We start from the raw sequence: 12,507 nt of genomic DNA, 5'->3' as shown, positions 1-12,507 counted from the left end.
CCAAGCAGACCGCAGGGTGGGGTGGGATGGTAGGCTACAGGCAGGCCAGCTTGGCCCCAACCCAGCTTGGGTCTGCCTGAAGCTACCAGGGAGTGATGGAAGGGAATCCGATGCAACAATAAAAGCGGAGAAATTTGCCTAGCAACATAAATGACTTTGCTAATTTTTATAAAAACTTATTTAAAACTTAATTAAGGATACAGGTTCTTACGATGTTGTGACTTTTTTTAATGTCCTTGTAATTAATTTGACATATGCTCGCGGTGTCGTTGCTAAGCACTACTTAGAAGTTTCTTAGCATTGTTAGATAGTGTCCCCAATGTTACAGCACCTTATGGAAACACAATGAGGCACGCACCGGTGTTTAAGACCGGGGAAAAGCCTTGGGCCAGCCCCAGTCCGTAATGGAAGAGCCAACCAGATTGCCAGCCGAACAAGCAGCCTGTGCAGCTGTGGAGATGAATCTCAGCTGTCACCCACATGAACAACTTGATGGAGCAAGTGAGTAAGGAAAATTAAAGGAGGGAGGAAGAGGAGAGTCATAGAAGGACATAGGCATTACACAACACAGGTGACAGGTGTACAATGTTGTTTTTAACAGTAACGTAACTACTTACTACTACTGAGAAACTTTTGTCCACTGCCGTTAACTCAACTGCCAGCTTATTGATACGATTTGCACTAGCTTTGCACCAAATTTCAGAGGAGCACCTGTTAAATGAAAGAGTATAAGGCTATAAAATAAGCCCTCATGTATTTTGTGTTCACCTATATGCCCTTAAGATGTATCGAGGCTATATGTTATTTGATATTGTTTCATAGTGGTGGTGTTGAAGCCTATACTGTAATAGCCCAATGTTTTCTTGTCAAGTGCTCTGTTTGTGGCATTTTTTTATAATAAAGAGCACAAAAGAAATACCTGTTATGTCCTCAGTAGAACTTTATGTAGCCCTACACATTTAGGAACAGATATTTGGTTCTGCCCAAAGTCGAGCAACATAAAAGTAACGTAAAAGTAACGAGTAACGTAACACGTTACTTTCCATAGAGGGTAACTAAGTAAAGTAACGGGTTACTTTTTTAAGAAGTAACGAGTAACAAGCAAACACTACTTTTTAAAAGTAACTTCCCCAACACTGCAGGTGTAGTATCACACAGCAGGTGACATGCCATAGGTGTAGTATCACACAGCAGGCGACATGCCATAGGTGTAGTATCACACAGCAGGTGACATGCCATAGGTGTAGTATCACACAGCAGAATGATGGTCCCAAATTATGGATCCCAGTTTCTGCTTGTTACTGAGCCAGGAATATACGCCTCAGGTGAAGAACTATGGAGGTGTTCTCCTTCATTCAGCCTTCGTGCACATGTGCTAGCGGCGTCCTATAAGAACTGTCTTCACCCTTGGCATGAATAACTCATTTTGATGCTTTAGGAGATAAGCAGTGGGGAGTAGAGGAAGTTCTGTCTGCTGAAGAGGCAGGAAGCTCCATTTAAATGAATTTTGATGCTCCCGGTTGCCATGGCATCCAGACTTCATCCTTCCATACAGGTTTGTGCTCTCTCTCTCCCTCTCACTCACTCACTCTTCCTGTCTCTCTTTTGATTTATTTATTTTTGGAGTCGGAAGGAAACGACTCACGCAGGAAATGGGGTTCTTGGAGGAGCAGCCAGCACCAGGCCGGGCATGAGATATTGATTGGGGGAATTGAATCAGTTTGGGTGGCTCCACACAATGCGACCAAGCTGCATCTGCTGGAGACACCACAGCTACACACACTAGCACAGAATCAATTAAGACGTAAGTGGCTTCAAATGAATGTGCAATGAAGGTTTGCATAGTCCATCTGTATCTCAATCTGCTTCTCTTTCCCTCGCTCACTCACTCTCTCTCCATGTGCCTTTTTTCCTCATTTAATGAATTTGTGGGCATCTGTCAAAATGCTTCTTTATAGAATATACTCACATCATTCGTAATGCCTCCTGAACAATCGATCCTGCATCTGTGTTTTGTAGCCTGCATATGATGACAATGTGAAGTCAAATCTCCATTTCATCCTGAAAGCAATGAAGAGCAATAGAGGTTCCCATTTAAAATGTGTTCAAAATCAGAGTCTCTCTCATTCTCTACATATCTTCTAAATCTTAATCTTGTACTATCCAAATTAATGGATTTTACCAAAACTACTCAAGAATGTTAATAAAAACTAAAGTGGGGGTGGAAAGCTTAACTTCATCTATGCTGTCAGCTTGATCATGTTTATAAGTATGAAATAATGATATGAAAGTATAACATACAAGTCACTTAAATAATGGCTTTATCACAACATGTAGCCATGTGGATAAAATGCACTGTATACTCTAATAAAGTATAATTATCATCATGTTTTACTTTAAGCCATGGTTTTGCTATTCTTTTCTCAAACACAGCAACCATAAAGCACTACAAACACATTCATAACATATGCATTCTAATAACTAATGCATCATATGACTCACATAAGTCTAGCTATTATTTGGTATTATCTGCGTCACAGTTTGTATATATGCATCACATTTGCGTCACAGTCTTTTGTTTAGATTCACCAGTTTTTTAGTGGTCATTTAACGTTCGAGATTTTGCATATGAAGGAAGAAACAACCGTGTTTGGTTCACTGTAGCTTTTTGGCCATGCATCATCAAACTCTCCTTATTCAACAAAGTCCAGGTAGAAACAGTCTTTCATGCTGTCATCGTTGTAAGTGAAGCAAAACACAGTGTGCACTATTAGGTGGCAACATTCTCTGCCAAAACCCCAACGAAATAAACACAAATACAGTACACCTACACATGCACACACAGAGAAGGAGAGTGAGTTTTACAGTGTCTCCTGCCAGCCTCTGTGAGGACAAGAGATCCAGCATTATTTACTTGCATGTTGTATTACAGCATTACACGCCAAACTCATCTAATGGAGCAGTTTGTCAATACACAGCTGGTAATTTTCCAGGCATATTAAGCAGGGTGCCTCTGAGCATTAACGGAACGGCTTGAGCCCCTCTGCCACATCCAAGCCTAAACACAGATATCGACACGTTGAGGACTGAGCGCATTTACGAGCCACTCATCTTGGTTAAGCTCCCCTGCTTATGAGCCGAAGGGTGATGATGAGGTGGAAGACATTCGACTTGCAGCCAAGCAGACCGCGAGGTGGGTTGGAGTAGGATGGGACAGGCAGGCCAGCCTGCCCCCAACCCAGCTTGAGTCTGCCTGAAGCTACCAGGGAGTGATGAGGAAAGACATCAGGGATCCTTTCAAGGTGTTGAGGAAAGAGCAATAGCACCTGCTACTCTGTTTTGCGTTGCTTTGCTGTAAAGAGACTGACGGAAAGAGACAGCACGTCTATTGTCTGACTCACAGCATTCCAGACTGCAGTGATGAAAATGTTTTGACTGGTTTGTGGGTTTTTTTAAAGCAATTTTTTTTTCTCAGTGAGTCTTTGCTGTGGTGTCCTGTACTTGACCCCTGTGCTTAGGAACACTCTGTTGCATTTCCTACACTTTTAGTAGACAAAGGTGAAATGAGCCTCCCAAGAATGTCACCTTAACATATCTATGTATCTTGAATCTAGATAAATGAAACCTTGACACTAGCAAAAGAAAAAAAACACTCACTGTTCCCGATCTGTTTTGTTTTTCCAGTATGACTCCTAAGTGAAGGGCAACTGGAATACAGGACTCAGTAACTGAGAGATTTGCATTGTGCTGACATCATGCTTACCTCACGCATGTATCAATGAGAAAGTATATCCATACATTATAGGTATCTATTTCTAACAAGCGTAGAGACACTACAAACAAGAGGAGTGTTCCAGAAACCAAGGACAGGTGAGACTCATGTGTGTGTGTGTTGTATAAAAACCCATCAAAGGGACTCAGTTCAAGAGAAATCTGGAGCAGCCAAATATAGCAGCAAGATGTTTGGGGTTAATCACCCACTGTGAAACTCAAAGCTACATCTGTGAAGAGAAAAGGCTAAGTGTGTGTGTGCACGTGTGTGTGTGTTGTTGATGATGACAGATATAGTGTCCCTGTTTGTGTGTATGTGTGTAGAGACAATGATGGTGTGTGTGAGTTTGCATGAGAGTAATGCTTTCCATGGAGAATTGATTTGCTCTTCAAATAGAGGGAGACGAACGGCAAAATCATTTTGCAATCTCTGTCTGGAGCAGAAACAATAATCTGCTTCCTGTCAAGAGCCCAAAATAATCTCTGCAGACTTGGGGGCATGAGAAGTGAGGGAACAATTGTTTGCTGCAAATTCACTCAGACAAACAGACTTCGTAGAGGATATAATCCACAGCAATCAAGTACAATAAAGACAGCATTATTGCCAACCATCCTAATGTAATGGCAATGCGCCTTCTATATTGATTTGTTTTCTGTCATGTACTCTTCTGGAGTGGCACCTCTGAGATGACTGGCAATTTTTGTACAGGGTCTTTCTCGCAGAGTGTGACAGAGCACACCGTCAGCTCTGAATGTTATTATGGGACAATCAAACAAATTCAACCATGCAGACCCGTGCGCACACACACACACACAAAAGGAGAGCCTTTCAGATAGCCTAAGGGGTGGCAGCAAAGGCAAAGACAAACTTGGATATGTGTGACGGACGGTTGCCACAGGGTACTGTAGCTGTGCATTGAGTAACACTGTTAAAGACATGTTAGCGACAGATGCTAGCATCCATGGGTTTTAGAAAATACCTTTAAAGCTGTGCTAGCGACAGATGCTAGCATCCATGCGTTTTAGAAAATACCTTTAAAGATGTGCTAGCAACAGATGCTAGCATCCATGGGTTTTAGTCTCCTTGCTATAAGCCCTTTTCACAGTGCAAGATGCTATATACTGTATATAGTGCATCCATACATCATTTTGGAGAGTCTAAACTTTCATGGAGACGAGGGACAGAAGGGGTTAGTGAGAGATCATCTAATTTACTGTCGTGAGACTTTTAACAAAGACTAACTTAGACATTTTACAGTACATAATTTCTGGATGATACAAAAAACTGCATTACAAGAGGGTTTGAATTTGTTTGCATATGGTCCAGACTTGTCCAAGACATGTAAAATCTAATTCACATAAAAAGTGAATTAGAAGCCACCGAAAATCATACTTGAAAGAAATCTTAAATCCATAATCCCAACTACTGGCTGAAGGTACCGTGAACCAATCAATACAATAGGAGACGAGAGGAGGAAAGAAACCAATACATACTGTTCAGAGAGGGGGGGGGGGGGGGGGGGGACACACCCTCAAAACTCCTTCTGTCCATGTATATTTCATGCGTTTCGAACTTTAGTTTGTTGAACTGCCGTGAGAAAAAGAGAAAGAGAGATAGTGAGAAGGATAGTGAGCGAGTGACACTGAGAAAGGGAGAGAGAGAGAGAGACAAAACAGAGAGTAGAAGGACAGAGATATTGAATGAAAGAGAGAAGGGTGAGTGTCTGGGAGTTGGACAGTGGGGTTAGGTCAGTGGAGGCAGTTGTCGGGGGATGCTAAGGGAGTTCTGAATGATTGATGAGGACACAAGTGTGTCGGTGGATTTGCCAGGCTGGGTAATTGGACTAATCCATCCCTCCGACCCAAAGGACAAGCTCATGCGAGCAAACACAATTTGGTTTACAGTAGCAAGCTTTCAAGCACTTTCATTTTGCCCCTCACTCACCCACCTGTTAAATGGCACCAGTGTCTCCTGAGAAGCAGAGGCAGACTTTAGATGTGGCAGACACTGTGCACTGAGCACCTTTGTCCACTCTCTCTCTCTCTCTGTCTTCCTCTCTTCCCCTCTCTCCCTCACTGGTCTCTCTCCCGTGTTACCTGACAGCTGTACAGTGAGAGAACCACTTTCTAAATCTCACAGAGGCAGAGCGTAAGAGAATCAGACAGACAAAGAGAATGAGAGACATGGAGAGAGAAGAAAATAAACAATAAAGAAAGATTTCTGCAATCCCTTTTCTCTCCTAAAATTCTCATGAACAACATTCTCATATTTATTAGGCAAAGACTGACCCCTGCTGGTAAAGTTTTGACATGCCAAGATTGAAATAAATAAAAAGATAAATAAAGAAATAAATGCTGTGGAAAGTTGTTCCACTGTGGTGTGTGAAATGGCCCATGAAATCAGACTGGCACCAACCCCTTCTACACTTGGCCAATGGTGCTCGTGCTTGCACATCTCTGAGCTCCCAGGTGGACTCACTTGGCACCGGGGCCTGTCAGCCCTGCAGCTGGCACCACTGGGTCAGATAACCAGACAACCTTTCCTGAACCCCTCTGATTCAGGCTGCGTTATGTTGCTATTTGCTATTTATATACTTTGAGATGTTTCCCGTTATTTAAAAGGAAACGTTTTTAGTACTAAAGCTGCGATGAAAAGTTTGGGCCTAAAACTAGTGCTCATACGACAGGCATGTAAAAACCTAGCAAAGACCAACAATAGCCAAGTTGGCACTGATAAAGCATGTTAGAACACTAGTGATACAGTATACAGTAGTTAGTAATATTGCGCTGTGAAAACTTTCCTGTATACTGTCCTGGACCACAGACCTACATATGGCCTGGATGTTAACATTTACCCCACCCCCCCATACACACACACCATTTCATCTCCTAAACACAACACATACCCACCCACACACCCAGGTAGCAAAATCAGATTGGCAGATAGCGGACCGCTGCTGGTATGCCACCAGTGGCGTGCCACTTGTGGTCCGCTGTTGGACCACCATCTCTTTCAATTTAACTTGTCATGAATATTAAGAAAACACATGAAATGTTATTAAAATGATGTATGGAGTATAACTAAACAAATGAAAAAGATTTTAGACCAACAGTGGCAATATATTGGGCCATTTGTCTGCAACTCGCCAGAGAACCGATGAGTAAAATGCCAGCAGACCACCAGCTATGCCCCCAGTGGACCGACAGTGGTCCGCCAGTCTCTCGCTATCTGGGAAATGTTTGGCTTGTGCTAAATCATGTGCTCATTTTAATTGTTGTACAATGACGATAGAATTGAATAAAGTAAGTCCACTATTTACTACTTACTTTACTTTAAGGTTGGTAACTCAGGGTTAGGGTGGTCTGGGGGCATGCTCCCCTAGAAGACATTTTTAAAAAATAACCCCTTAAATAATGACTTCTGGCAAGTGCTTTTGGAAAGAAGCATTAACTCTTTGAGACCATTAATTTGTCATTGTAATCTATACATCCTAACTTGTTTTTGTTTATTTTTCAGGACAGTCTGGGATTTGTAACTGGAAACTGACATAGATGCTTTATTTCAATGGTTGCTATGTTGGTTGCTAGAGAGGTGGTGGTTTAATATAGTTGGCTGGAGTCATAGGTGATGACAACTGACAGTTGGAATGGCTGAACAGTTAAATAGTTGGGTAGTTTAAATAGCTAAATTATTTAATAGTAAATTACTGTAGTGAGGACTTTTATTTTGAAACAGTTGTGGGCAGAGGAAACAGTTGGCGGGAGTCATAGTTGATGACAACCGACAGTTGGAACAAAGATTGTTAAGGCCATAGACATAATATACATAGACGCCGCATGGACCGCTGCTCCCTACTAGTGCTGACGAGATTTGGAGCCGCCATCTTGGACCGGTCATCCACTCCACTCAGTGTAATCTGTTTGGCCGGTGCAATGAGCTGTCAGCACACTTAATTAATCATATCTCACTGAATACCGAACAGATTTTCACGCGTTTTTTTTTGCTGCAAAGGTCATACATGTAGCTATGATACAGGCCACATTGTTCGAAAATACAAAATACAACCAATAGTACGGTAATGTTAAATCTTACTTGTGAAAAGTAAATCCCCCCGAGTATGGTCCGCCGATTTGAGCAGGAACATGCTGCACAGTGCTGTCATCTTGTGTTTTCTGCTGCAACGCAACGAGGAGTATGACAGGTCCAAGATGGCGGCCGCATTTCTTGTTTCCAGCAGCCAATGCGGCGTCTATGTATATTATGTCTATGGTTAAGGCGGAGCAAGGAGGTGGAGCAAGATATTTCATCAGGAGCCACTTCCGGGAACCCGGATCGCACGAGGGGGGGGTCAAAATCCCCCTTTATGCAGAGCAGAGGCAGCGACTGCTCCATTGAAGTCTATGGGCATAGCTCAGAATTTCACCACATATGCTAAGGTCTTGGTTCTATAGAGTTAGGAATGTGAATGTCGTGCACGTTTTCGTGATCCTCAAACTCTTCTGAACATTTCAGGTACTTTTTTAGCATTTTTGAACATTCCAGTCTGGAGAAAATCGACCTTATATCAGGTGTGCGCCGGTTATTTATGCCGCTGCTGTTGGCCGGTTGCAACGTACGCTCATCAATACGTAAATTTAGTGTTGGAATTTTGTTGCAGCTCCCTCTAGTAGCCTGGATATTAACAGTGTTTCAACCTGCCCCTGTTCCAACCAGCCCCGGTCGACTAGATAGTTTTAAACTAATGCAATTGTGCTTGCCATCTGTGGCCCAGTTTACATTCTGACCTACAAGACTGTAATTCTGGTTACTAGGGTGATCTGCTGAGTAATATCATTCAGCAAAACACGAGAGCCTGAAGTTTAACGGGGTAGACAAGGGAAACGTCGGGTGGATCGTATTGCCAATTATGCTGATTGAACAGAAAAGTTGCTGAGAAAGTTGGATGGATTAGGTTCAGTTTCACTTGCGCAGACGCATAGACATTGAATGAGCGCTCACATTACTACCCCCCAATTGTAGGCTATGCATCTTTATTTGATCACACACAATTAAGAAATATTTCCTAATCTGGAAAATGTTACGTTTTATCCGGCCACCGGTTCATTAATAGTCTAGGCTACCATTCATTTGTGCCGCAAATGATCAGACGTGTGACAGAAGCATGGGCATAGCCTGTAACTTCGCTGATCCGCGGATAGCAATCTCATCGGAGAGGAGGCCCTAACGCTGCAGATAACAGACGGAGAAAGGCACAGCACACAGTTGCATGTCCAGTGTAGCCATGGGTCTGGTGAATATAGCCTACCGAATGCAGATGGCTACAAGCTCACGCTTTGCCTGGTCTAGACTAAAAGCTTATGTTTCTAAGAATGCAGCGCTCCAGAAACTTTGGTAGCAACTCCGCCCCCTGGTAAAACAAACGTTTGTCAGAGAAAAAAAAAAACTGATCATAAAATGTATCGTAAAAAGGAACGATGGTGTTGTAGAAATGTAGCGGAGTAAACGTACAGATAATTGCTGTAAAATGTAACTAAAAGTCAAAAGTATGCACTATACAATTTACAAATACGTGGAAAATTTACTTAAGTACAGTAACGAAGTATTTGTACTTCGTTACATTCCACCACTGCATGAATGAAACCCATGATGGGTTTTATCAGGTTCCTTCACACAGTATAATCAAGCACCAGTCTGCATTCATAATCTATTCTAGGTGCTTGATTCTATACACCCGTGGAAAGTGACCTGATGTTGAATAGAACCAGAGCCATAGTATCTGTAGGCCTAGCTGCTAGCTACTTCTCTGGTTTACGTTAACGTTCTAGTTAAAACGCTGCTGGTTAGCTCTAGTAGGCCTAATGAACAAATGTAACGTTAATGCATTACGTTTGATTGTTGTTAGCTATCGAAACCTACAGCTAACCGGTCACTGTAAAGTTGACGACATATTAACGTCGATTAACAGTGGGTTTCCTTACATAATAAATATCAACGTAGCAAGGTGCTAACGTCAACTATTTCACTAACGTTGAAACGTTACCTTGTAGTGAATGTGACCGGCATAATTCACCTTTGTTATTAAGTGTGGTTCTACACACCGTTCATATTAAACACAGCACTTTGTTCTGTCTGTAGTTACTTCATGTAAGTATAACTGTTCAGGGATCGTGGTCCCTTTAAATGTTATGAATGTGTGATGACGTGTTGCCCCATGCCTGTTTTGTTGCTGGACGGCGCCTTGACCCGACCAAGCTTGCCGTTGCAAAGGCTGAATTTGCAAACATGGAACGCCTGGGTATAGTCCGTCGATCCGACAGCCCGTGGGCATCACCCCTCCACATCGTCCCCAAACCGGGCGGCAGCTGGCGCCCGTGTGGCGACTACCGGCGGCTTAATGAGGCAACAACACTTGACCGATATCCAGTCCCGAACATACAGGATTTTTCAGCTCACCTGGCAGGTAAGGTGATTTTTTCCAAGGTGGACCTCGTCCGGGGATATCATCAGGTGCCGGTGCACCCACTGGACATTCCCGTGATCGAGCCGTGATCACGCCGTTTGGTCTTTTTGAGTTCCTGTGCATGCCATTCGGCCTTAAAAACGCCGCCCAATCGTTTCAACGCCTCATGGACTCTGTTTTGCGGGACCTACCTTTTCTTTTTGTGTACCTGGATGACATCCTCGTAGCGAGCACGTCCAAGTCTCAACACCTGGCGCACCTCCGAACACGTTTTTGAGCGACTTAGCCAACACGGGCTAATTGTCAACCCCGCCAAGTGCCAGTTTGGTCTCTCCACCGTTGACTTCCTGGGACACAGAGTCACTAAGGACGGTGCAGTCCCTCTCCCATCAAAGGTGGAGGCAGTAACAAAGTTCCCACGCCCGCTCACTGTCAAATCCCTGCAGGAGTTCCTCGGCATGGTGAATTTTTACCACCGCTTCATCCCTCGAGCTGCTCAGCTTATGCGGCCCTTGCACGAGGCCTTGAAAGGTAAGCCCAAGCACCTTGTGGACTGGTCAGAGAGCAGGGACAAGGCTTTTGCTGCCACTAAGGCAGCCCTGGCGAATGCCACCATGCTGGCGCATCCTTCTTCAACAGCCTCCATCGCCATCACCTCGGACGCCTCGGACTACGCTGTCGGTGCTGTCTACGAGCAGTGGGTAGGCGGGGCCTGGCAGCCGCTGGCTTTCTTTAGCCGTCAGCTGCGTCCCAGCGAGCGTAAGTACAGCACTTTCGACCGGGAGCTGCTTGGTCTCTACCTCGCCATCAGACATTTTCGTTCCCTGCTGGAAGGTCGACACTTCACTGCTTTTGTGGACCACAAGCCACTGACTTTTGCCAGGGCCAAGGTGGCTGAGCCGTGGTCCGCCCGCCAGCAACGCCATCTGTCCTACATTTCAGAGTTCACTACAGACTTGCAACATGTTGTTAAGAACAACTACGTGGTGGACTGCCTGTCACGGGCTGTGGCGGGGGCAGTCCATCTTTGCTTTGATTACCACCGCATGTCAGCAGATCAGACCACAGACCCGGACGTGCATCTCCTGAGGACCTCGACTACAGGGCTGCAGATCGAGGACGTAGTTTTTGGAGATGCTGGCACCACGCTCCTGTGTGACGTCTCCACAGGCAGTCCTCGGCCAATCGTTCCCACAGGATGGAGACGACAAGTTTTTAATGCCATCCATGGTCTCTCCAACCCAGGTTCGAAAGCGTCACAGAGACTGGTTGCAGCAAAGTTTGTCTGGCACGGCCTCAAGAAGGACGTTAGGGACTGGACTAACACCTGTGTTGAGTGCCAACGGGCCAAAGTACACCGTCACACTAAAGCCCCACTAGAGTTGTTCCCGGTTCCAGAGAGACGTTTTGACCATGTGAATGTAGATCTGGTCGGCCCTCTGCCATTATTCTCACGGTTTCACATACCTGTTAACCATGGTTGACAGGACCACCCGCTGGCCTGAGGCTGTGCCACTGACGTCTGTGGCGACTGTTGAGATGACACGGGCATTTATCGGAACCTGGGTTGCTCGTTTCGGCACCCCTTCGGATATATCCTCTGACCGAGGCGCGCAGTTCACGTCTGAGCTGTGGAATGCTGTCGCACAGAGCCTCGGGGTGAAACTCCACCGCACGACTGCATATCACCCGCAGGCTAACGGACTCTGTGAACGTTTTCATAGGTCAATGAAGGCTGCCCTGTGTGCCAGCCTCAAAGACAGCAACTGGGTCGACAAACTCCCGTGGGTGATGCGGGGCATCAGGACCGCGCCAAAGGAGGACTTACAGTCCTCATCTGCCGAACTTGTTTATGGACAGCCGCTGCGGGTCCCAGGGGATTCTGTCCCTAGCACCACGGTTCCTTGGTCTGCTACTCTCCAGCGGTCAACTCTATTGGACAATGTGAGGCTTTTTGCACCTGTCCCTACTTCCCGTCACGGCCTCCCTCAGTCGCACATTCCCACTGGGCTTCAGACGGCTGATTATGTTTTCATTCGCCACGATGCCCACAGAGGACCGCTACGCCCGCCCTACGAGGGCCCATTCCGTGTTTTGGAGGCAGGAGACATTTTGTGGTGGACATGGGCGGCAAACCAGAGCGACTCTCCATTGACCGCCTCAAACCGGCTCACTTGGATGTGGCCAGGCCCGTTGACCTGGCCCAGCCCCCACGACGCGGATGGCCTCCAGCTCTGCCCCCACCCCCTACTCCCCTCTCTCCCAAGCCTCCCAC

The 12,507-nt window shown here is 45.3% G+C and overlaps 1 long non-coding RNA gene across 2 annotated transcripts; it reads right to left on the bottom strand.

Annotated features, from left to right (window-relative positions):
- Positions 1-406: 406 nt before the first annotated feature.
- On the bottom strand, positions 407-7,104 carry LOC121720840. Of its 2 annotated transcripts, none has more exons than XR_006034645.1 (5): positions 5,721-7,104; positions 5,266-5,414; positions 1,970-2,061; positions 618-711; positions 407-488 (listed from the first exon to the last, which is right to left on the bottom strand). It is a non-coding gene; the product is annotated as an uncharacterized LOC121720840 (long non-coding RNA). The 2 variants fall into 2 exon arrangements; XR_006034644.1 differs by having other exon boundaries at positions 5,266-5,359.
- Between the last annotated feature and the right edge of the window lie 5,403 nt (positions 7,105-12,507).

The sequence above is a fragment of the Alosa sapidissima genome, chromosome 10 (assembly GCF_018492685.1).
Source record: "Alosa sapidissima isolate fAloSap1 chromosome 10, fAloSap1.pri, whole genome shotgun sequence".
NCBI classification, from domain to species: domain Eukaryota; kingdom Metazoa; phylum Chordata; class Actinopteri; order Clupeiformes; family Clupeidae; genus Alosa; species Alosa sapidissima.
The sequence above is the reverse complement of the archived record's forward strand: the minus strand, read 5'-3'. Positions and strand labels throughout refer to the sequence as shown.